The sequence below is a fragment of the Orcinus orca genome, chromosome 4 (genome assembly GCF_937001465.1).
Source record: "Orcinus orca chromosome 4, mOrcOrc1.1, whole genome shotgun sequence".
Lineage (NCBI taxonomy): Eukaryota > Metazoa > Chordata > Mammalia > Artiodactyla > Delphinidae > Orcinus > Orcinus orca.
This window is the reverse complement of record NC_064562.1, coordinates 78,865,207-78,885,739: the sequence shown is the minus strand read 5'-3', so window position 1 is coordinate 78,885,739 and position 20,533 is coordinate 78,865,207. Positions and strand designations below refer to the sequence as shown.

The window sequence follows — 20,533 nt, the reverse complement described above, 5'->3', positions numbered from 1 at the left end:
TTGTTTATTTTTGTTTTTATTTCCATTACTCAAGGAGGAGGATCAAAAAATATCTTGCTGTGATTTATGTCAAAGAGTGTACTTCCTCTGTTTTCCTCTAAGAGCTTTATAGTGCCTGGTCTTACATTTAGGTCTCTAATCCATTTTGAGTTTATTTTTGTGTATGGTGTTATGGAGTGTTCTAATTTCATTCTTTTACATGTAGCTGTCCAGTTTTCCCGGCACCACTTATTGAAGAGACTGTCTTTTCTCCATTGTATATCCTTGCCTCCTTTGTCATAGATTAGTTGACAATAGGTGCATGAGTTTATCTCTGGGCTTTCTATCCTGTTGCATTGATCTATCTTTCTGTTTTTGTGCCAGTACCATACTGTCTTATTACTGTACCTTTGTAGTATAGTCTGAAATCAGGGAGTCTGATTCTTCCAGTTCCGTTTTTTTCCCTCAAGACTGCTTTGGCCATTTGGGGTCTTTTGTGTCTCCATCTAAATTTTAAGATTTTTTTGTCCTAGTTCTGTAAAAAATGCCATTGGTAATTTGATAGGGATTGCACTGAATCTGTAGATTGCTCTGGGTAGTATAGTCATTTTCACAATATTGATTCTTCCAATCCAAGAACATGGTATATCTCTCCATCTGTTGGTATCATCTTTAATTTCTTTCATCAGCATCTTATAGTTTTCTGCATACAGGTCTTTTGTCTCCCTAGGTAGGTTTATTCCTAGGTATTTTATTCTTTTTTTTGCAATGGTAAATGGGAGTGTTTCCTTAATTTCCTCTTTCAGATTTTTCATCATTAGTGTATAGGAATGCAAGAGATTACTGTGCATTAATTTTGTACCCTGCAACTTCACCAAATTCATTGATTAGCTCTAGTAGTTTTCTGGTGGCATCTTTACCATTCGCTATGTATAGTATCATGTCATCTGCAAACAGTGACAGGTTTACTTCTTGTTTTCCAATTTATATTACTTTTATTTCTTTTTCTTCTCTGATTGCTGTGGCTAGGACTTCCAAAACTATGTTGAATAATAGTGGTGAGAGTGGACATCCTTGTCTTGTTCTGATCTTAGAGGAAATGCTTTCAGTTTTTCACCATTGAGAATGATGTTTGCTGTGGGTTTGTCATATATGGCCTTTATTATGTTGAGGTAGGTTCCCTCTATGCCCACTTTCTGGAGAGTTTTTTTCATAAATGGGTGTTGAATTTTGTCAAAAGCTTTTTCTGCATCTGTTGAGATTATCATATGGTTTTTCTCCTTCAATTTGTTAATATGGTGTATCACATTGATTGATTTCCATATATTGAAGAATCCTTGCATCCCTGGGATAAATCCCACTTGATCATGGTGTATGATCCTTTTAATGTGTTGTTGGATTCTGTTTGCTAGTATTTTGTTGAGGATTTTTGCATCTATATTAATCAGTGATATTGGTCTGTAATTTTCTTTTTATTGCAGTATCTTTGTCTGGTTTTGCTTTCAGGGTGATGGTGGCCTCATAGAATGAGTTTGGGAGTGTTCCTTCCTCTGCAATTTTTTGGAAGAGTTTGAGAAGGCTGGGTGTTAGCTCTTCTCTAAATGTTTGATAGAATTCACCTGTGAAGCCATCTGATCCTGGACTTTTGCTTGTTGGAAGATTTTTAATCACAGTTTCAATTTCATTACTTGTGATTGGTCTCTTCATATTTTCTATTTCTTCCTGGTTCAGTCTTGGAAGGTTATACCTTTCTAAGAATTTGTCCATTTCTTCCAGTTTGTCCATTTTATTGGCAATGAGTTGCTTGTAGTAGTCTCTTAGGATGCTTTGTATTTCTGTGGTGTCTGTTGTAACTTCTCCTTTTTCATTTCTAATTTTATTGATTTGAGTCCTCTCCCTCTTTTTCTTGATGAGTCTGGCTAATGGTTTATCAATTTTGTTTATCTTCTCAAAGAACCAGCTTTTAGTTTTATTGATCTTTGCTATTGTTTTCTTTGTGGCATGATATACTTATTTCTGCTCTGATCTTTATTTCATTTATTTCTGCTCTGATCTTTATGATTTCTTTATTTCTGCTCTGATCTTTATGATTTCATTTCATAAATATCATTTATTTCTGCTCTGATCTTTATGATTTCTTTCCTTCTGCTAACTTTGGGTTTTCTGTGTTCTTCCTTCTCTAGTTCGTTTAGGTGTAATGTTAGATTGTTTATTTGAGATTTTTCTTGTTTCTTGAGGTAGGCTTGTATAACCATAAACTTCCCTCATAGAACTGCTTTTGCTGCATCCCATAGGTTTTGGATCGTCGTGTTTTCATTGTCATTCGTCTCTAGGTATTTTTTGATTTCCTCTTTGATTTCTTCAGTGATCTCTTGGTTATTTAGTAACATATTTTTTAGCCTCCATGTGTTTGTGTTTTTTACATTATTTTCCCTGTAATTGATTTCTAATCTCATAGCGTTGTGGTCAGAAAAGTTGCTTGAAATGATTTCAATTTTCTTAAATTTACTGAGGCTTGATTTGTGACCCAAGATGTGATCTATCCTGGAAAATGTTCTGTGCGCACTTGAGAAGAAAGTGTAATCTGCTGTTTTGGGATAGAATGACCTGTAAATATCAATCAAATCTATCTGGTCTATTGTGTCATTTAAAGCTTCTGTTTCCTTATTAATTTTCTGTCTGGATCATCTGTCCATTGGTGTAAGTGAGATGTTAATGTCTGCCATTATTATTGTGTTACTGTCAATTTCCTCTTTTATGGCTGTTAGCAGTTGCCTTATGTATTGAGGTGTTCTTATGTTGGGTGCATATATATTTATAATTGTTATATCTTCTTCTTGGATTGATCCCTTGATCATTATGTAGTGTCCTTCCTTGTCTCTTGTAAACTTCTTTATTTTAAAGTCTATTGTATCTGATATGAGCATTGCTACTCCAGCTTTCTTTTGATTTCCATTTGCATGGAATATCTTTTTCCATCCCCTCACTCTCAGTCTGCATGTTTCCCTAGGTCTGAAGTGGGTCTCTTGTAGACAGCATATAGATGGGTCTTGTTTTTGTATCCATTCAGCAAGCCTGTGTCTCTTGGTTGGAGCATTTAATCCATTCACATAATTATCGATATGTACGTTCCTGTTACCATTTTCTTAATTGTTTTGGGTTTGTTTTTGTAGGTCCTTTTCTTCTCTTGTGTTTCCCACTTACAGAAGTTCCTTTAGCATTTGTTGTAGAGCTGGTTTGGTGGTGCTGAACTCTCTTAGCTTTTGCTTGTCTGTAAAGCTTTTGATTTCTCCCTCGAATCTGAATGAGATCCTTTTTGGGTAGGGTAATCTTGGTTGTAGGGTGTTCCCTTTCATCACTTTAAGTATATCATGCCACTCCCTTCTGGCTTGTAGAGTTTCTGCTGGGAAATCAGCTGTTAACCTTATGGGAGTTCCCTTGTATATTATTTGTCATTTTTCCCTTGCTGCTTTTAATAATTTTTCTTTGTCTTTAATTTTTGCCAATTTGCTTACTATGTGTCTCAGCGTGTTTCTCCTTGGATTTATCCTGTATGGGACTCTCTGCGCTTCCTGGACTTGGGTGGCTATTTCCTTTCCCATGTTAGGGAAGTTTTTGACTATAATCTCTTCAAATATTTTCTCAGGTCCTTTCTCTCTCTCTTCTCCTTCTGGGACCAGTGTAATGTGAATGTTGTTGCATTTAATGTTGTCCCAGAGGTCTCTTAGGCTGTCTTCATTTCTTTTCATTGTTTTTTTATTTATTCTGTTCCGCAGCAGTGAATTCCACCATTCTGTCTTCCAGGTCACTTATCCATTCTTCTGCCTCAGTTATTCTGCTATTGATTCCTTCTAGTGTATTTTTCATTTCAGTTATTGTATTGTTCATCTCTGTTTGTTTGTTCTTTAATTCTAGATCTTTGTTAAACATTTCTTACATCTTCTCGATCTTTTCCTCCATTCTTTTCCCGAGGTCCTGGATCATCTTCACTATCATTATTCTGAATTCTTTTTCTGGAAGATTGCCTATCTCTACTTCATTTAGTTGTTTTTGTGGGGTTTTATCTTGTTCCTTCATCTGGTATATAGCCCTCTGCCTTTTCATCTTGTCTATCTTTCTGTGAATGTGTTTTTTGTTCCACAGGCTGCAGGATTGTAGTTCTTGCTTCTTGCTGTCTGCCTTCTGGTGGATGAGGCTATCTAAGAGGCTTGTGGAAGTTTCCTGATTGGAGGGACTGGTGCTGGATAGAGCTGGCTGTTGCTCTGGTGGGCAGAGCTCCGTGAAACTTTAATGTGCTTGTCTGCTCATGGGTGGGGCTGGGTTCCCTCCCTGTTGGTTGTTTGGCCTGAGGCAACGCAACACTGGAGCCTACCCGGGCTCTTTGGTGGGGCTAATGGCAAACTCTGGGAGGGCTCATGCCAAGGAGTGCTTCCCAGAACTTCTGCTGCCAGTGTCCTTGTCCCTTGGTGAGCCACAGCTGCCCCCCGCCTCTGCAGGAGACCCTCCAACACTAGCAGGTAGGTCTGGTTCAGTCTCCCCTGGGGTCACTGTTCCTTCCCCTGGGTGCCAGTGCGCACACTGCTTTGTGTGTGCCCTCCAAGAGTGGAATCTGTTTCCCCCAGTCCTGCCAAAGTCCTGCTATCATCAAATCCTGCTAGCTTTCAAAGTCTGGTTCTCTAGGAATTCCTCCTCCTGTTGCCAGACCCCCAGGTTGGGAAGCCTGAGGGGGACTCAGAACCTACACTCCAGTGGGTGGACCTGTGTGGTATAAGTGTTCTCCAGTGTGTGAGTCACCCACCCAGCAGTTATGGGATTTGATTTTATTGTGATAGTGCCCCTCCTACCGTCTCATTGTGGCTTCTCCTTTGTCTTTGCATGTGGGGTATCTTTTTTGGTGAGTTCCAGTGTCTTTCTGTCGATGATTGTTGTCAGTAGTTAGTTGTGATTCCGGTGTTCTCAAAAGAGGGAGTGAGAGCGTGTCCTTCTACTCCGCCATCTTGAACCAATCCATGGTTGGTTTGTTTTTTACTTATTTGCAGCTTAGTTTTCTTCTCTGTAAAATGTGACTAAAAACTTCCTTTCTTGCCTATTTACTCCAGTTGTGAACCAGTGAGATTATTATTCTCATGAAACAATTTAGAAAACTGTAAAATAACATACACATTTCTAGAAGTGTTATGATTATTTCTTCAGCCAGAAAAGTGAAGCTATTGGGCCACATGACCTGTGAGATCATTTCTCTTTTAATATTCTGATGATCAGAATGGTCTGGGTTTCAAATCATCATGTTATTCTTCATCAACAGTTTACTGATGTCATTGACCTGAGCAAGGGGAGTATAGTGGCCTCTTTTAGCCTATGTCTCTGATTTGCTGAACACTTTGTGCCTAGTTTCCACTTCAAAGAACAACTGAGGGGCCCATGAAATATTTTGAACCAAGGTGCTTTTTAATATTCAGCCTATCTGTTAAATTAACATGACATATAATTTGTCATCACTTAAGTGAGGACACTTAATTGTAAAAGGGGTGCTGTGAATAATTACACCAGAACAACAGGCCTACATCAGAAATGTCCCAGGCACACCTAGATATCTGGTCCCCTTATTATATGTAAAAGGTTAAATTTTTCACTTAGGTGTGGGAGAGTAAAAATGCACCTGTTGAATTTAGGCATCTGAGCTGCTGTTAGTAAGATGCAGGTCTACTAGGATCTTAGAGGACAGAACCACATACACCTACCCAAAGTAATGAACAGGAGGCTGCTTTTTGCTCTTAAGAAAGCATACTTGTTGCAGCTCTGTGGTTAAAGATAAGAGGATATACCATAGCTTCAAATTTCCTGACCTTTCATTTTTATTGCAGTTTGAATACATAGAACAGAAATTTATCTGGTAGGGTGAATAATGCTTGGGCTTCTGCCTGCTTTGGGTATTGTTAGTATAGTTGTGCTAATGCTTAGTAAGTGTGAATACCCATTACATATCAAACAGAGTTTGGTCCTATGATCAAATATAAACAAAGGAACAAAACTGGCTTGTACTAGAGATTTCCATGGTGCAGAGCCAGGGCTTTTCAAACCAGATAACACAGGAAGCATGAGACTTGTGAAGTAAATTGAATCATCAGCTCTCCTCTTTGAAAATCTCTGATTCCCTAATACACCAAGAAATTAGACAGAGTTCTGTTATTGGTGGGGGGGTGGTGTCTCAATATTTCTAAAGAAAACCATTAAACATAAAGGGAAATTTGCACTGCTAAACCTAGATGCAAGTAACAAAAAGATCAAATTTCTAAAGAGTTTGTGGAGAAGAAAAATGGCACAAATAAGTCAAAATGGCAGATAAATATTCTTTTTATGTTTTAGAGTATGTTATTAATTTTTGTGTGACCCATTGAGCTTCCTAATTATGTTTTATTTAGTAGAACATTAATTATATTAATTAAGTCATTAGGGAGGCGTGTATGTTTGTTGCATAGAAAAGGAGGGATGCTCAAAAATTTAAATGCTGATGATGGAAATCAGTCTGATATTTTAAAAATTTAGTCCCTATAAGCCACACATAGATAATTGAGAATCAAGTAGAATTGTCATATTTCTCTATGACAATTCAGTCACTTTAGAATGTTAAAAAATTAGTTTCTTTCTGAAAATGTTCTCATTCCAGTGCCTGACTCTGAAAAGGGCTGTTCATTTGTAATTCTGGGGACATGTCATCATGATTTATTGTTTTTGAAAATGTATTCTGGATTCTACAATATTTTTGCCTGAACCCTAATTACCGAGTAAGGAACAGTAGTTGGGGACCTGCATGGGATGGCACATGCATGATCGGTAGATGTTTAGGGTGCCCGCTCATAGGCCTTTGAAACCTGCCCAATGCAAGCAGGCATAACTTCCTCGGGTTGTTTGTGCATTTGCAGAAAAGACTCTTTGATAGAATGGAATTCTCTCTTTGCACAAATACACTTGAATCAGTTATTATTTTTTATGGTCCAACTACCATTCTTATTTTATGACTGTACTTTAAGTAATGGATAAAATAACACACACCTGGTTTTTTGTAGAGCTCCAAGTTATGCCAAAGTCCAGCCATGCATGCTGCTTGTTGCCATGATACTCAGTTATATGGACCTTATTTTTTCCCCCATTGAGTGGTTTTTATGAACAGGTGTTCAACTAATGGGATAAACAGAGGGTGTGCTGCTCTAGCCTAATCATTAACATCACAAAATAATTGAAAAGGACAGATAACACCAGAAAGCTAGCTCTGAACCTACAGTAGATCCTTTCTCTGAGCATCAGACATAATGTTGCAGAAAGAGGCTGGATGGAGCCTCAAAAGACCCACACTCTCCTTCCAGCAGTAGCACTTAAATCCCCAAGTGACTGTGGACAACTCACTTAATTGCTTTGAATCTCCATTTCTTCATCTACAACTGAAGCTGTTATACTACAACCACAGGGTTGTAGTAGGATTCAGTGAGATGGATTAAGTTTATGAATAGCATTATAAATTATAAACAGTATATAGATACAAAATACCATTATTAAGGTTCTAATCCAGCTTTCCCAGTGATTCAGGATATAATGTTGGGCAACTAATAACATTCGGTTTTGCGACCATTAGTGTAGCAAAACATTGTAGAAACTTCATCAAACTTATGCCTAAAAAGGTTTCTTAGAACATTTCATTTGCCTTGTCCAGTAATCAGTCACCAATACGGAGAAATTAAATGCTTCTAACACTGACCAGCCAAGTTTAAGAAGATGACATTGAGAAGGAGAGATTGCTGAGGATCACACTCTTTAAGTTCCAGAAAATTATTTCGGTCACTTTTTAAAGTCTTAGTAAAGGAACACAGAGAATCTCCTAAATGTTTGAAATACTAGACTAGAACTTATGATGTCATGCATCTCCATTTCTTATGGACAGTTCAATATTCCATATTGCTTAAAGAAAGCGTAGGCCATCTAGCCCACACCTCTCCCTTCCCCTGTCTCCCACCAACCAGATCTAAAGGGTGGTTGAGTATACGTGCGAGTGTATTCATTATGGCATCATTGGTGAGAACTGGAGGCAGAAGACATGCCCAACACTAGAGGATTAGATAAGCCAATAGTGTATATAAGTAGCAAAGTTACTATATATATGGAGTTAGAAGTAATGCATTGGAAACATTAGAAATATAATCAGCTATGTAGATAGACCATAAAAATACGGTGTTGAGTTAAAAGAGAGAGCAAAAAAGAGGGAGAGTGGGAGAACAGAAGAAATAGAATGAGATGTAAAACCTAAGAAGGGTCTTGTGTGCACTATGAATTCAGGAATGTGTTAACTCAACATGAGCCTAAAGACCAAAAAAAGGACTTGAATTAGAAATGAAATTAGAACATGAATTAGGACTTGAAATGAATTAGGACTTGAAATTAGAACACTGTTGGACTGCCCCATCTTTCAGAGCTTGTCTGTGTAATTCTTTCCAGTGTATTTTTTGCATAATGAGGGAATACTTCATGGCTCACCTAATAACCTTCATGCTGCAGCCTACACCAATCCCTGGGCTTGGTTTCTTCCCCGAAGGGCAAGGTGAATAGCTGGTCATTGTTCTCCATGACAGTACTCCATGCTTTTCAACACCATCATCAAATGGCTTTCTAGTCTTCTCTTATCCAATTTAAATAACACCAGGTCCTTTTGCCACTCTTTATAGACTTTGAAAAATTATTTCGTCATCTAGGAGCTCTTTTTAGCTAGTTCCAAGGATTCTCCTCCCTTTTAAATTGTGGACCCCTGAACCGGGTACCATGCTAATGAAGGCAGAAGAGGCCTCCCTCTTTCTTCACTCCTGCTTCAAAAACTTCAGTTTTAGTCATTTCCAAAGGATGCTAGTCTATTGGGGCCAGCCAAAAAGTTCATTTGGGGTTTTCCATAAGATCGTATAGAAAAACCCAAATGAACTTTTTGGCCAACCCAATACTATCCACAAAGAGTGTGAAGAATACACAATAAAGTGATAGACATTTCTGGGCATAAATTATTGAATTAAAGATTTTTATAAAACAGATTCTACTCCTGAACCAATAGACTAGAAATCCGGAAAGGAGGCAGGGAATATAAGCCCTAGGGAAAATTGTTTATGTAAATTTCCTAAGGGAGAAACCTCACAGGAAGGAAATGAAAAGACATCAACAAAGACTAGACTATCTAAGCAGATCTGTCATGTTCTTAAGAATTACAGGAAATTTCCATCGTGATCCATCTAGATCTAATGGCTGGAATGACCACCATTAGTTTTCTGCCCACTGTACTCTAAGAGGTTAGAGCTGATCAATGTCTGCCTTATGTTGTTTATGACTTTGTTTTTGTTTTAACATGTAAAGATAGAATAGTTCATTCATGAAAGATCTGAGAGGATTTTTATGTTTGGTCACATTTTATCAAAACCACCAGAAGTAAATTACAAGAAATTATATGAGGGTGGGTAACAGTTAACTTCCCTACTTTCAAAAGAGCTTCTATCATGACCTAAACATGGCCATAAGCTAACAAGAGCCTAAAGCAAATATCAGAGTAAGCTGACCTTGTGATTAACGATTCCTTGAACGCCCAGCATTCATACTGAACTTCTTTTTAGTGAGCCAATATAAATAAACAGCTCTCTGTCCGGGCAGGACGGATACAGTGCTTCCCACAGGGAACCTGAGTCACAGCGGGAGTGAGTGACTCGGCAGAGAGGCCAGAATGAGGCATGGGGAGGTCTGGGCTCAGAGTCAGCTCAGCCTCCAACTAATCCTAAGATACAGGGCAACTCTCTTTACTCTCTTGTACCTTCATATACTGTATTCACAAGTGACCATAGAGTATATTGCTCATGGCCAGGAATTGTTGAGAATGCAAGGGGCCACTATTAATAATCCACTGGGACCAGTGATGTTTTAGGCTTTTACCTCCTGCTTTAAAATTCCATTATAGCTGAAGTAGAGCTGAAAATAGGACTGGGTTCCTGACCACCAGACCCCTACTCTGCTTCCCAGGAGAGGCTGTCTACATGGGACTGTAGACCTGTCTACACTGCCAGGACCTGCCTATACTGGGGTTCTGTGGAAGAGTGTTCACCATATCACCTAAAGATCAATGAAGGCATTTTCCCAGCAATTAAAAAGGACAGCCTGACCTGCACCTGCTTGGTCAGGCACTCATACATCCCAAACCCCACCTGTGTTCAGAATCAACAGCAATGGAACGCCAAATCCACATCAAGGTCACATGAAAGGCAGGGGAGGCCAAGGGAGCCAGGGCCAGGAAGGGGGCAGATGCAGACAGCCCCTGTGTCAGGACAGCCCCTTTTATTTGCAGCCTCAAGCCTGTTCTCCACTGGCCCGAGGCCTGTGGACAGGATGGGGTGATCCAGGGGCTGCCTTGGGATGCTCAGGTGTTGGGTTTTTTGGTTGTTTTTTTTTTTTGGCCTCACCACGTGGCATGAGGGATCTTAGTTCCCCGACCAGGGATCGAACCCTCACCCCCTGCAGTGGCATCATGGAGTCTTAACTGCTGGACTGCCAGGGAAGTCCCTCCTCAGGTGTTGGTTTTTAACGGGCAGGTTAGTACTTCATAAATCGCTCTGGGCCACGGGCCACGTTCTAACAATTTCATCATTGCACAGCCCTGTTCACCTGGCTTTTTTAAAGTTGGAGGAAGCCATCAACAACATCAAAAAACTAATCCGTGTTATAGGTCATGACACAATCTTAACAAAATGTGCCCAAGGGAAATAAGCCATTCCACACTAAGAGAATTTGGAAACAAAGATTAGGGGAAAATGTTTTTTAAAAAGTCATCCAAAGAAGGCAGAAATTCTGTCGCTGTTTTACAACCCTATTTCATCAGCGGTGCAAAAAAAATTTTTTTTTAATTTACTCATTAAAAAATACTTTTTTTTTGGTGAAACTCTGAATGGCAAGAAGAAGGAACATTTGGCTTCCGAACAGCAGCATTAAACCAATTTTGGGGTGTCGCCCTGGTGGCAACAGCCTAATCCTTTCCCCAAACACTTGGGTCCCCATATCCTTGGGACCCAGGATAATGCTTACTTTCCCCTTCCCCTCCTCACTGCTGTTCTCACCAATGAGGTCTCTGTGCCACCTGGCTCCCCACAGCCTGCAGACTCTACTTCCCCAGAGGGAGGCTAAGTGCACCCCTGACCACATCCCTCTTCAGAGGCTGGACCTACCTAGTACAGCTGCCACTTGCCAACAAGAGCTGCAGCAATCTGAGCTTTCTGTATGGAAGAAAGGGCCGTCGGAGTCACAGGAACTAAGGGGACCCAAGCTGCAGGACTGGGTCCTCAAGGAAAGAAGCCCCTTGTCACAAAGCCTGGGCAAGCTGTTCTGCCAGTGCCAGCCTTCTGCCCTGGAGAAGGAAGCTGGTAATATTTATAAAGCCCTGTGAGCAGAATGTATTGACTTTTTATCTCTACTGTAGTGACCTTAATGTGACTTTCCATTTCTCAGAAAGATAAATGAAATGCAGCCATCTCCGATGAGGACGAATGCATTTAACAAAGAATAGACTGTTGCAGAAAAAGAAATCTCTCAAGGCCCACAGTGTGCAGGGAGTTCCCTATGGGATGTGATTTGAGGATTTCTATTGAAAACTTCCAATTCTGGTATATTTTCCCCCAGCAAGCTGCTTGGGATTCTGACCAGTAGGGATTATAAATTTTGCCTAAAACTTTGATTCTCCTGATTACTCCAAATGGTAATGATATTTATATAACATTTCAAAGAACTCCCAGATAAACATTATCTTGCTGGAACCTATTAATATACCAGGGAGGGACATAACTCATTAAACAATTATTGTCTATTATAACTTTTTTTTTTTTTGCGGTACGCGGGCCTCTCACCGTTGTGGCCTCTCCCATTGCGGAGCACAGGCTCCGGACGCACAGGCCCAGCGGCCATGGCTCACGCGCCCAGCCACTGTGCGGCATGTGGGATCTTCCCGGACCGGGGCACGAACCCATGTCCCCTGCATCGGCAGACGGACTCCCAACCACTGCGCCACCAGGGAAGCCCTATTATAACTTTAATTAGTTTTCCAGAGCTGGGTAAGAAAAGCCCTAAGGGGATGAGACACTAGAAATTATCGGACTTGGAGGAGAGATGGGAAGTCACTTGAAACATGACCAGCTGGCCCAGGCAGAGCAGGTGAGGCGCTGTGGCCCCAGGGGCGGCCCTACAGCTACCCCTTCAGGGGCACATGGTGCCAAGGTGAGGGACAGGCAGGAAGAACAGAAACCACAAACCTCACTCCACTCACGCTTCTGCCTGTGCTGACCCGGAAATCACGATGAAAAAACCTTGTGGTGCTGAATCAACCCATCCCAGTGCTGAGAACCCGGGCTGGCTCCGCAAAGAACCACCTGGCTGTCCCCCGGAGCAGGGCGCCTGGTGCGTCCACTGCGGATCTTTTCAACAATTATAATCTTCTGGCTTAGACCAGATATTATGTAGGAAACAAAAGGAAGCTTTAGTTTTTGTTTTGTTTTTTGCGGTACACGGGTCTCTCACTGTTGTGGCCTCTCCCGTTGCGCTCACGGGCCCAGCCGCTCCGCGGCATGTGGGATCTTCCCGGATCGCGGCACGAACCCATGTCCCCTGCATCGGCAGGCGGACTCTCAACCACTGCGCCACCAGGGAAACCCGAAGCTTTAAGTTTTGAAACATCCCTTCTCACACGTTAGCACAATCCTTATATAATGTACCTTTGAGGCTCTAATTCCTCCCGCCTGCTGCCGGGAGCATGTCTGGGTTCTAAGGATTTGCTGGAAATGAGCCGGATACCCTATCCTAGCTAGAATTGGAAATGTGGTGTTGAGGACCTAGAAGTAATGGTCTTGGGGATCCCTCATCCTCTGAGGTCCTGTTGCTGTCCTCCCTGGGCCCTGGGACAGGGTGGTCGGGGGTTGTGTGGTCGTGTGGCTAAGGGCAGACCCTGCCCTCTCTCTGTGTCAAGTGAGGGGTTTGGCTGTCACCGGTTCTCATCCTCAACTGCACATTAGAATCACCTGGGGAGCTTTAAAAAGCAGTGCCAGGGGGCCACCCACCCAGGTGTTCTTATTTAATTAGTTGGGGCTGAGCTCAGTCCCAGGTATTTTTAAAAACAGTTCTCCAGGTGTGCAACCACTGCATTAGATGATCTCTGGGACCCTTCCAATTCTATAAAAGTCCACAATCCTGACGGTCTGGTCCTCCACTTTATTTTTTGAATGGATTTTTTTTTCCAAAAATACTCATTTTCAGTCTGTTGCATAGGTGAATCCTTAGAAATGCTTTAATTGTTTAAAAAAGATGGATTGTTAAAGTATTGCTTGTTGAGTATAATTGGCATCTAATACTGCACGTTTAAAGTGTACACTCTGATAAATTTTCACATACGAGAAATGGTTGCCCAATCATGGTCGTGAACATACCCATCACCCCCAAACCCTCCTCATCCATATAACCCTCTTCTCTGGCTCCCCTTCCCTAGGTAACCACTGGCCTGCTTGCTGTTAATATAGATTAGTTTGCATTTTCTATCATTTTATACCATACAGTATGTACTATTTTTTTGCCTGGCTTCTTATTACTGATGTCCTTGTACTTGAGATTTCAAGCTCTTTAAGAACAAGAGCCACCTTTTATTTCTTGTCTCTTCCTCCTGGCCCCCAATTTATCTTTGCTCAGAGAAGCCCCTTAATCATTATTTGCTTAATGGCAATCAGACCTTTATGACCTTACAACTGAGCTTCAGTGTGGTGGCAAGAGGTGCCTCCTGTGTTAATGGTCTCAACTCCCCACTACTTCTCTGTAGCTTCCTAGTCAGCAGTTTCAGTTAAAACATAACGCATTTGTTTAAACCAGAGGTCTTCATTTAGCAGCACGGACTGCCAGGAGTCCAGAAAATGAGCATCAACATGAGTGTTGGGGGCAGGGGGCAGGGGAGCAACCTGGGAAAAGCTCTTGGATTTCCCCAGATTCTTAACCCAAAGGGAGGAACTATAGAATTCATGCCATGCTTTATTCCTTATTCTAGTCCTACATGCATTTTATGAATATGATATCTAATTATAAACCTTCTACTATCTGCTCCCCCAACTCTTTCCTTCCTCAGTCCCCAGTACCTTTGTTTTGTTCTCTGGGCTCTGGCTATGCTTAACCCTACTCACTAAATACACTCCAGGGCCCTGTTGATTGTCAGGGCTACCTGGGAATTTTTTGCATTCCTCTTACCTTTTAGATGTTCTCACCTAAGCTTTGTGGTGTGTTGTGCCTTTAATTCTTATTCCACTTTACTTAACAACTTAACTGGATACCTGGTGCTCAAATATCACAAACCTATTATTTCCTCAAAACCCCAGAGCATGGGATTCCTTTTCACCTTAAACAAGACCGATGTTTTCGTTGTTATAACTGTTAAGCGTTATGAGAACCAGACGTAACAACAAATAGCACTGCAAATTCAGTGGAGCCACCTCTAATCAATCCAGAGACACCTCCCCTTCTGGGAGTTTTGACTCCTTTTGGGTCAAAAAATATTTTAAAATGATACTATGTCTGATTTTACAGTAAGAAGTAGAATTGCAATATCGACTTCTAAATGACAGAAATTCATATGCCTCTGGCACGGTCATATAAGCGCTGGTTTCACTGTGTCTTTCAGATAGGAGAGAGCAAGAAAGACATCTCACCTGCTGGCCCAAAGGCCAACACGGACTCCCCCCAGCTCCAAATCCACCTCCACCCCACGCAGGTTCTCAAGCTTCTGATGCCTCACACCCCACAGCATTCTCTGGCTCCCCGCTTGGGGCCGGCTCTTAACTTCCATTCTCCCTTTCACCTCTACCTTTTCCCATCAGAATAGCAAACATGGTCATGACAGCATTTCAGTCCAATCTCTATAGAAGTTCATTCCCCTGCATGAAAACAAACCTCTGAAAGTTACTTACGTGGAGGTGGCAATGGCAAGCCCTGGATTTGGAAGCTAAATTGGCTGAAGCCAGCCTGCTTAAATAGCTAGGCTGGCTGACGCAGGCTGTGGGTAGCACGTTTATTTATGCCTGTGAGTGCACACTTAAGCGGGGACCTGAAAAACCTGCAGCATGGGCAGGAGGAGAACACCTGAGAGTTCCATCTCTCCTGGTTATTCAGGTTTAGTATTCAGGCGGAGAGTTCTGAGCGTCTCATGGAACTTTCTCGGCACTGCTTCTTGTCCCTGATCTCTTTCTTAGCTGAGTAGATCTCTTCAGCAAGATCGGATGAAAGATGTGCGGCTAAGAGAAGGAAGAAACACCGGACCCTGGACCCTTGCGCTGTGCTCCTTATTTTGAGTGGGCTTCCAGTTAGATGTTGCCTCCTTTAAAAACGTAGGCTTGGTGAGGATGATTTCACAGCTCTGCGGGCTGGATGCCAAGCTAACAGCCTGGACAACTGCCCAATCAATGAAAAGTTGTTGTTTTTTTTTTCCCAGGCACAGAACATACAAATAATAGTTATAAGGGAGGATCAGGCTAGCATGATACAATTTTAGGTCCCCTTAGAAAGCAATTTTAATTTCTTTCCCTCTGCATCTGGACTTCCCTCCCAATTGCCCCTCCCCTTCCTTTGTTAATGAAATTCCTATCTGAGAGTTGCAAGATTCCCCAAGAGAGCTCAAATAAAAAGCCAGTGTGTGAGCAAGCCTGTGGGAAGATGCACTCTCAGGGTAAGTGTTCAGTGGCTTGTATGACCATCAAAGGAAGTGCTCCTAAGGGTGAGGGTATGTGTGTGGGCGTGGGGACCCAGTTAGTCAGTGTTTATCTGGATTTTACAGCTAGATAGAGCAGTCAACAGTCAATTGCATGACACTAAACACATTAAATGGGTTTGATTTTAAGAGGATGAAGGAAGAGAGAGAGGGTTTGGTGAGATCATTTATGGGAATATCTGTGTGTGTTTGCTGGTACACAGCACAAACTGCTAAGTGCCACCCAGATATACACATCCTATATTTTTCACTTCACTGGAGCTAGAAAAGGCCCACTTGATTCTCTTGGGAACAGCAGCTGTATGTGAAAGAACAGCAGCAATCATTCAGAATATTTCTTTCTCTCTTGGAAAAGGGAATAATGGTTATAAAACATGTGTGGGAGAAAAGCAGAGACAGGGGTCTTAGCCTACCCCAACCCTGGTTACCAGAGGAATTCTTTTGTTTCTGCCTAATTCATTGCCTAACTTTGACTTCCAAATCTGGATTCTTGCCTCCCAGACTTCCTGAAAGCAGGGTCTATGTCTTGTTCATCTTTTGACACCCACAGTGCCTGGCACAAATTATTATGACAATGACGGTGAGGATGACGATGATCATGGTGATCTAGAATCTAGAGAAACTGACTACGTGCCAGGTTCTGTGTAAAACACTTTACAGAGTTTGCTTATTTAATCCTCATAACTCTATGAGTTAGCTTCTTATTGCTTATTTAATCCTCACAACCCTATGAGTTTGTTTTACAGATGAGGGAACTGATACTCAGAAAAATTAAATGACTTTCCCAAGGTCACAGCAAAGGGTAGAATTTGAATCCAGATCTATCTGGTTCCAGTGTCTAGGTTTATACTCAGGACTGATTTGAAGAAATATTTTGAAACTTGCCTAAGAATGTTTTCACCTATTCTTCTGTGCTTACCTGTTTATCATCGGTCTCCCAGAATGTGATTTCCATGACCTTAATGACCTTGCCTACTTGTCCACTCTTGTAACCCCAGCACCCAGCACAGTGTATGGCACATGATAAGGGTTTGCTCAATAAATATGTGCTATTTACTCAGTTTCTAAATTCCTTTGAAGGCTGTGCAAACCAACAGACAGATGGTCTGACATCAGCAGAGTCTCATCTTGCTTCAGACACATTTTTTTTGCTCTTGTATAATGCATTGGCTTCAAGCTGTTTCTCTTTATCCATGTATCATGGATATGAAACTAAAAGTGGCTAAAACCATAGAGCAGTTTTACATCAATTAAGAACTCTGCAGGTATGTGGTTTCAGGTTGTCCAGTGGTGTAATGAGGTCACCAAGAACCCAGGCTTTTTCTATCTTTCATTTTGTAGCCCCCAGTGTGGCAGTGTTGCCTATCCTCATGGTGGCAATGTTGCTGCAGTAGCTCAGTACATTACATCCTTAAACAGGAACATTCAAAGACAGGTAGGAAGGGATGTGGGCCTTCTCCTTAGTATCTCTGTTAGAGAGGAAAATCTATCCAGAAGACTTTAGCAGTTTTCCAGTTATGTCTCCTTACTGAGAAGTGGATCAAATGACCACCACATTGGCTAAATCCATCATCTGCAAAGAGGAAATGAATCACACTGATCAAGCTTCATTTTATGGGCCCAGGAGAAGGTTCCACATTCCCCAGACAAATTTCCCTGATATCTAAACAAAATCAGGGTTCAGTTAATAGGGAGGTAGCTGAGAAGTGCTACCAACAGTTCTGCCAATCCAAGAAATCCTTTAAAGTATGATAACCTAAACAGCTTTAGTGCTTAGGCACGAATCCAGGTCTCAAAAATTGGGTTTCACAATATCAGTTCTCAATTTCTGTGTGCTTTTTTTTTTTTTTTTTAAGTGAGAAAACGCTTTGGCTCTCAGCAAAATTAAAACTATTTCATCGGGCTTCCCTGGTGGTGCAGTGGTTGGGAGTCCGCCTGCCGATGCAGGGGACGCGGGCTCGTGCCCCGGTCTGGGAAGATCCCACATGCCGCAGAGCAGCTGATGGGCCCGTGAGCCATGGCTGCTGAGCCTGCGCATCCTGAGCCTTTGCTCCGCAACGGGAGAGGCCACAACAGTGAGAGGCCCGCGTACCGCAAAAAAAAACAACACAAACTATTTCATCAACCCACAAATAAGGGAAATAGCTGGCTGCAGTGATTTTTTTCTATAGGTTTAGATCTGAGGTCTTTATATGACCACTGATTTTCTGCATATCCAAGGAATAGCACACCATCTATCAGCCTCTCCTCTTCTCCTGTGTCAAATGGGATTGAGGATGCTGTTGACGTTTTAGAAACGTCAAGTCTAATACTGCAACTAATTATAAAAGATTGCAAAACAGGCTATAGGGGTTTAAGGTTCATTTTCCTGCTCCTCCTCTTGTCTATTATATTTCGGTGGATAACATAATCCTACATGTTTGCATCTGTCTCTGCCTCAGATTTCCAGCTGCTGCCTGGGATGTGTGAACTAGAAATATATGATTGATACAGTAATTCTCACATAGTTCTTTTTCTCCTGGTGGTTAACAAACTTCCAATTAATACCTGCAGATAGGTACTTTCTTCTCTTCGCTGTTCTAGACCTTTTCCTTGTGGTAAGCTTCAGGAATTCTCTTCTCAATTGTCACAATCGAGAATTAGGATGAAGGATGAGGTGAGCTAGATGTTACGCTCCACAAGGAAATAGCAATGTCTGGGGGTTGGTAAAAAAAAAAAATAAGTTTTTGCTGAGTGACTGGAAGAATGGCGGAAAGGAAAGAATATGGGCTTCTGAATCATTTAGACTTGGATTCAAGCCCCACCCCTGCCATTTACCATCCATGTGATCCAGGGAACGTTGTATAACTTCTCTTAGACTCAGTTTCCCCAGCTGTAAAATGGGAATAATGACACTTATCTCACAGGTTTGCTGTAAGGACTATACGTACTATAGGTAAATTATCTTAGCATAGTGTCTAGAACATAGTACATGATCAATAATTAGTAGCTACTGCTAATACTTAAAACAGGATGCCAGATTTTCCTTAGTCTTCTTTGTGGAGCCCACACACGATGGGGCACAAAGTATTTAAACCTAAAACCCCCAAGTGCTACAGCAAACAGAGGTGATTGGTAGAGCCACATAGAAGGCAGTGATATCTGGACAGCTGTTCTCTTCTTGCCCAAAGCTAGAGATCCCTGAAGTGCAGAGAGCCACATTACAAATATGGAACATATGGAACCAAGCAGTGGTGCAGAGAGAGAAAAGCCATTCCTTGAGGGATAGAAAACTACCAAAGGCATTTAAGAAAATTCACTGTGAAGGATACAAACCTCCCAAGGGTCAAAATCTGACTTGTACAGAAGCAAATGGGGAAAAGGGGTAACCAGAATATAGAAGCATACCTGCTGAAAGTTCTGCCCCACCAGGTATGAACTTGCAGACAGAGAGACTGAGAATTCTCTACAGATGGTGTGGGAGTTCTGACTCCCAGAGTGCCCTTCCTGGTCCAGCCTGGCTGGGGTGCAGAACAGTGTGGGAAGTAGAAGAGAATCAGGAGACGCCAGAGAATCTGGATCTGGAAAAAGATGCCAGCTGGCCTGGGTTGGAGGTGCTTCCATTGGCTACTCCCGGCAGTGGGTTTCACAAGTTCCCTGGTGAAGAGGGACTGGAAGTTATGACATAATCACACTCTGTATTCGTGGTAATTTGTTGTATACCTAGTAATGATTAGGTCATCCACTCGGTGAACTGCGGGTATTTCATTCTAAGTGTGGATTCCATCCCCTTACCTAATCCATCTGTTGTCCTCATGGAGTCCTGAGTCAGCTGATGATTGGGGGTTAAGATGCTGCAGCCTATAAGCAGCGCCCATGAATGAGTGGGCCTGGGCAAGGCGGTTCCATTTCGTTTCACCCAGGGAGGGCATGAGCATTGTTTTCCTTTGAAATCCCATTCATGCTAATGGTCAGAGGAGGGGAAGGCCCTTGGTAATGTGGAGCCTCCCCCACGTCTGTGGGAGGAGGGTGGAGGGAGGCATCTCTCTTCACCCATGGATGACTGGCTTCGCCCATGACTCCCTCAGCACTAGGACTGAACGCCGCTGGCAGGAGCTGCAAGAGAAGCAGTGTGTGCCATTCTCAAGGGGCGGGGCAGGGTGGTGGGGGGACGGTGGATCCTCACCTGAGAGGCTTCCTCTTCCATGAATAATTGAAGGATGTTGCAGGTCGGGGCCACCTCGGCCTGCTTGTACTCCCCTAACACACGGGTGAGGAAAGAGTGTCACCACACCCACTACTGAAATTTCAGGGATGGGCCCTGTGCTTTTAGAAAGTAGCGGGTGGGGAGCAGGAGTGAAAAAAACAAAATCCTTAGGTAAAAACTCGCTTGACTGGGTGTCAAAGCCAGACACAGTCCTTGTTCTGACTGTTGCACGGCGGGGTGGGGGCGGGGGCGGATCTTTACAGCCGCTTCTAACAGCGACTCACAGAGCCCCAGGCAGGAGACGAAGAGCAGCCCCAACTCCTCCCCATGGGTCCCCCCAGCTCTGAGCTCTGTTTGTTTAAGACACTTGACTTCTGTGAATGATTTTACTTGGGAACAGAGGAAGAAGAAAGGAGGACTGAGCTAATAAAAATATATAAAGTTTGAAGACAGAACAAAACAATTTGCATGCTTTATAAAGTGGAGAAAGAAAGGGTTGAAAATAATTTGGGCTAAAATTGTGGATCAGCTGAAGGGAGAGAAGAGTTTTCATTAGAAGCTACAGACCTGGGCTT

At 42.2% G+C, this 20,533-nt stretch overlaps 2 protein-coding genes across 10 annotated transcripts in view; one reads left to right on the top strand and one right to left on the bottom strand.

Moving 5' to 3' along the window:
- The window catches only part of HOPX (HOP homeobox), a 91,530-nt gene extending 76,144 nt beyond the window's left edge, over positions 1-15,386 (bottom strand). The window contains exon 1 of the mRNA XM_049709332.1: positions 14,976-15,386. The gene's annotated coding sequence lies outside the window, so the exon portion shown is untranslated. The remainder of the gene's footprint in view (positions 1-14,975) is intronic.
- The window catches only part of LOC117200819 (uncharacterized), an 87,407-nt gene that overhangs the window by 12,068 nt on the left and 54,806 nt on the right, over positions 1-20,533 (top strand). For 2 of the 9 annotated variants that reach the window (XR_007477144.1, XR_007477140.1), the window contains exon 1: positions 15,681-15,730. The exons of the other annotated variants lie outside the window; for them this stretch is intronic. The gene's annotated coding sequence lies outside the window, so the exon portion shown is untranslated. Of the gene's footprint in view, positions 1-15,680; positions 15,731-20,533 lie in introns of those variants that run through there. 9 annotated transcript variants of the gene reach the window in all.